The following is a 6,000-nucleotide window of genomic DNA, read 5'->3' on the forward strand; positions in this document are numbered from 1 at the left end:
TGTCTCTCATTTTTAAATAGATTTCTGGGGGCAGCTGATTTAAATTACAGTGTTCTTCAGAGAATAAATTCCTATTCTTCGGAGAAAGGCAAATGCTTTTTGCTAAAGACACTTAACATAAGACAATCTAAATATCTACAAAATTCACGAGATGACAAAACAAGCAGCTTCAGATATGTTTATAATTTGACTTTGTTTCTTTATTTAGAAAAAAAGTTTTAAGTGAATTCTAAGCAGTTTATGATGTGGTCCTGCAAATTAAATTAGAAATTATCTTTTTTACTTAATTCAGATCATAAATCCCTTTTCCCAGAACATTCACCATAAAATAAGGAATCAGGGTAGTTAATAAACTCAGGTGTACCTCTATACCATTTTTTTTTTTTTTTGGCAGTAGTACTCACCAGTTCTTAGATTATATTACTATAGAAAAAAAAATACCCTTTCAATTACTGGAGGATAAAACTAGATCCATGACTACATTATAGTATTTCTGTCTATTTAAGCAAGCAGGGAGAAATTATCAGATATGTGTGTGTGTTGCACTCAAAAAAAATGTTCCAGAATCAATTTAAGTAAAATTCAAAATTCCATTTAATTTAATCATGCTTCCCAAGAAATGTTCATAAACCTGAAAACAGATTACTTTTAAAAGAAAAAACAAACATAAATTTTGTAGCTATAACACTTTCAATTCTTCTTGGCTCTGAACGTAATCCATAATTTCTCTTTCTGTAAATAAATGAAGAGATTAACATCCAACTAATATTATCTACTTAATGTGATCTTAAATTATTTTTGAATTTGTATTAGCTGAAGCCACCATACATCACTTTGTTTAGCTCTACCAAACTGCCTAGCTCCCATATAACCCAACTTTATTTCTACTGCTTCTAAATTTCTAAATAAGGAAAAGCGGAGAATGTACTTATTATTTTACCATAAAAAGCTCACTTAAAAAATTATGTATGCCAAGACATAAATGAAAACTATGTACTAAAAAGATGAGAATATAAGAATTTCTATACTTGGCCGTATATGTGCACAATTCTCACAAACTATGATTCAGCTTAAGTAACAAGCAGTTTATTTAAACATGTTTGTATTTTTGAAAAAATGCTTCATTTCCTGAACAAAAACACTGAGATTTTTAGAAAGATTTAAAATTTGGCACTAATCATAAATTAATTTAGACACTGGCTTTTACAGATTTATATCTCTTCCTGAGCTCAGTAACTTAAGTTGTCTGACTGATGGAATGAATATTGCTACATCTAAAAAAAAACATGGGTTTTCTAACATAACTCCCTTTTCCTTTTCAACTACATCAAGATGGTGTGTAGGGTAGATGCTAAGTTCAGAACTATTTAGTTAAGACAAACAGACCATCTGATGAACTAAAAATGACATTTTTTTATTTAGAAGGATTGCCTTTGAGAGATATGCCTAGTAGGTAGATACACTGTACTTATGAAGGCTAAAATGAAGATAGAAATTATGATGTTGAAATCATAAAAATGAAATTTTAATATTAGCACTTGGTGCCAGTTTACCTACATAAACCTCAAATAATTGCAAAAAATAATTGCCTGACCGGCAGACAAAACATAACATCACTAAAATATAACAATATTGATATACAACTCATATATTTTGTATCTACCAGTACAATCTATCAACCAGAAGAAACATTCAACAACTATAATACACAAAAAGGCACATAGCAATTAATCAAGAAAAGATCAGATTTAAAAGGACACTATCAAAGAGCATATACACAAAATAAGACTTACTAAAAGTAACATACAATAATTTGGTGGCAAGAAAGAACACGTTTATAAGTGGTATATACTCAGTAGTATAATTGTGTAGGGTTTTTTTTGTCAATTCTTTGAAAACCAAGGTTGCTTATACCCTAGCCCTTTATCAGTTTATAAATAACCAGGTTACTATAATTATCACTATTAAATGTCCACATTATAGTGATATTAAGAGGCTTTCTCAGATTGATTAAAAAAAATACCAACTTTGTGATTTGTCAATGTTTTGGTTTAAACTTGTGATTTCAGAAGAAATTTCCCGTGGGAACTGTGAAAAACTTCCAGTGAAAAAACTCCCCTCTACCAATGTAGATTCACAACTGTTCTGCAAACTATAGTCTTAAGTTGTCTGGGACAGTGAGAGGTAATTGATATGTTCAAGGTCACATGCCAGTATGGGCCAGAGGCAGAATTTGAACTGAAGTCTTCCTGTCATTTCTGATTATCTATTTACTAAGAAAGAAAGCAATGAAGAAAGCATTGATTAAAAAAACCACAAGCTTATTCTAAAATCTACCTTTTAATTCAGAATTAAACATCTCAATAACTTCTAAGAAAACATCTTTTAATTTATTGGTTACCAATCTTGCTAAACTTGTTTTAGCCTAAAGACCCACAAATTTAATCCCCAATTTTAGCCTATAAAATTACTTCAATTGAAATTTTAAAATAATTGTAAAAGGAAATATTTTCCATCAGTGGAATACTGAACAGCATTTGATAGTGCCCATTTAAAAGATGACATTGAATTACTTGAATTAAATCTAATCATTCTTACCTGATATATTTTACAGAGTATGTTCGCTTGTGTGTGTATATCCCTAAAGTATCTTCTGCTCTTATTTTCATAGAATACATACATATAAACAGACATACTTCATATTAATGCTCACTCCTGATACTGAACATTTAAAAAAAGTAAACTAGGACTTCAACTGTGCTTCTTTGGACAAGTCCTTACTCAAACAATGTAGAATTTAAGTTATCTCCATCCTATTTAATACCTACTAGGATCTTTGGTGTTTTAAAGATATAATCAACTAGGCTGACAAAATTTTTCATTTGATAAAAGTTAATTTATGAATTAAGTGCTAATTTTCCTTAGATGAATAAATGAATTTAAAGAATAAGTTGTGTTCCAGGAATGCAAATTTCATTTGCATAAGTCAAAAATTTTGACATGGTTACAGTAACGATGTTATATTTAATTTATCGTTTCTTCGAAGACTCTCCAAATATCTGAAACAATAGTACGGCAGACAAATGCAAGCTTCACTGTTCTTCTGTGCCATGAAATCATTTTAAAGCATCTTTCTGTTCAGTTTGCCCAAATCTGTAAGGCTTTCAATAATTTTTGGATTCCTTTGAACTCTGGAGAATAAGAGGCAGCAAAAAAGATAATGTCTTTGCATGGTACAGTGAAAAGACAACCAATCAGAAAAGGCATCACAATGCATGGTTTCTTGTTCTGACACTAAACAAAGGCTTTTGGGGAATCAGTTCACCTCTCTGCGCCTGTTTTTTTAAGAGGAAAAAAAAAAAAAAGGTGGCATGTATAACTGTCCTAACTATATTATAGAGCTGTGTGATAACTGAGATAATGTATTAAGATTATTAAGTGAGATAATGTAAATAACTATTAATTGTAAAGCACTGTACAAATAAAAGGTGATTTCACAAAATTCTAGAGATGTACTTCAATTTGCACCCTGTGTGCATTGCAAAACAAATTTTATATAAATAAAATTACTGTAAACCAAAGATTTTATAAAGCATTTAGGAAAGTCACTAAAGAGGAACCCTGTTGCAAAAATTTTATAAAGCAAAAAAAGTCCTTTGTAACATAAAATTTAAAAATCATCTAAAACTTTAAATGTTTAAAAATTAAGGAGAGATCTATAGGTGTAATTTGTTTCTGTGGCATTAACAGTTTTAGTTAAAATAAAAAATATCTTTGTTATATTGATTGTGACTTTGTAATTTAACTTCAAAGACTGAAAGTACCTCAATTATCCAATTCTCAAATGCAAATTTGTTCCCATAGTTAGAAATGAGATTTTAAAAACAGGATGAATAAAAATGATCTAATTTAATTATCACCAAACCCTGATGAAAGAAAATTTGGGTGAAGGGGGTAACGGGGGGAAGGGAATATAAGCAGTGTTTTGGTTTTCTGTTTTCTCTATTGTTTTAGCTTAGATCTTCATAAGTAGGCACATCTACTTATGAACATTCTGGTAAAATACCTCAATTTTTCAAGTATTTCACTTAAAGAATGTCCTTGGCCCTTCTAGTGTGATGAAACCTTTAAAATTCCATTATTTTATTTATGATCATACACAAGATCTGGCATATTTGCTAGCAAACCATTACTATGAGACTGATGAGAAAAAATTTTACACTACTAAAATTTTTTCAAGTGGTCTCAAATACTTAAATTTATATATAAATGCTATACCACTGAAAAATCTCTCAATCTCTTGCTGATGACCCATATTGTTTGTTCTCACTACATAATCAGTTCATCATTCCTTCTGGGGATTCATCTATCTCCTCTTATGAAATCCTTTATGCCACTTTCCTTCAAAAATTCTTTACTAATAACTGATGCAGCCTCCTCATACCTATACACTTACACATTTTATCTATTTATTAAAGCGATTTCCCCAAGGCAACATTTTGTTAACCTATTTGAAGTTTCTATACTTACTTGAAAGTAATAGAATTGTATTACTTTAAAAATATTCTATAATTCAAACTTCACCAACTTATCTTGGCTCCCTACTTCATCAATTATTTTGAAACAATAAAGTATTTTAAGTAAAGATGGTACTACAACTAGTATTTCCTCCCTCCTTATTTCTTAATAAGATAATAATAGTAATAGATACTAGGCATAAAGGAATTAAAATTAAAAAACTTTTTAAAATATAAATTATGACGTACAAGTGATATTTTTCTTTGCCTTTAATAAGGTGAAAACAACATCAGTAGACTTGACTACAAATTTTAGGGTTTACCTTAGTTATTTTTCTATTGGTTAAACATGAAAAATCTACTTATCAAAGCTCAATTATCCAAGACTAGTAGACTCATTGGATAACAGGATTTAATGTGGAAGAGATCTTAAAGATCATCTAGCTAACCTCAAACCTCTCCCAAACTCCACCCAACTACCTAAACACAGTTTTGCAGATCAGGAAACTAAGGGTCAGAGTTGCCCACAGGATATTCTTTCAACAAAAGTCATATAGGTAGTGGTGAGTAGTAGAGCCAGAATTTGAACTCAGGCCCTAACTGCCAAACTGTTGTTCTTTCCATTATAACATCATGCTCCTCCAAAGGTGTCTTATCTACTCCTAATTAGAGAATTTTTTTGTTATTCAAACCTTTAAGAAATGAAGACAAAAGTCAGAAATAAAGTAGAGGCATTAAGTGCTAAAATCTAAAAAATAAATTTAAGCCTAAAAGAAAAATTCTAGATATAGAGTATGTTTTTTCCTTCTATGTCTATATTTTTTCATCTTGGATAACTGAGGTATGTTTCTATTGTCACCCGTTACCTGACCATATAGTGTCAATCTACTTTTTACTTTCAGCCTGTCAAAAAAGACCAATGGGAAATGCTGGCTATAAATTATAAAAATATGAAAACTAAAACATGCTTTTAAGCATTTTTTAAGTAAACTCAGGTGCATGATAGTAATAAGAAAAACATGCAATGTGGGGCAAGATCATGTTAATTTCAAGCTGGGACAAAAACAGCTGATAGCTATCAGTACATTCATTTATGGGTTTTTTTAAAGGCTTGTATTAAAATTAATTTTTTTCACCTGGGGGCTAGAGGAGGGAAATGAAGAGGAAAGTAAGGATGAGATGAAAATGAAAACCAATCATAACCAAAAATATATCTAAAAATTCCTTTAAGTGAATATCTAAAAAACTATATCTAAGAAACTATTAAAAATTAAGGTCTAAAAGATTTAAAAATATTTAAAAATTATAAGATATACACTTTAAATATAATGCATCAAAATATGTCCACATAATGTTTCTTTGATCTCAAACTATACACACAATCTTGGAGGTCAGAGAAAATGCAAACCATAGTAGCCCTATTAATTTAATAGCTATCAGCTACTGCTTGCAATTAGCATATAGCCACTAAAATTTTGTGGAA

The sequence above is a fragment of the Gracilinanus agilis genome, chromosome 4 (genome assembly GCF_016433145.1).
Source record: "Gracilinanus agilis isolate LMUSP501 chromosome 4, AgileGrace, whole genome shotgun sequence".
Taxonomy (NCBI): domain Eukaryota; kingdom Metazoa; phylum Chordata; class Mammalia; order Didelphimorphia; family Didelphidae; genus Gracilinanus; species Gracilinanus agilis.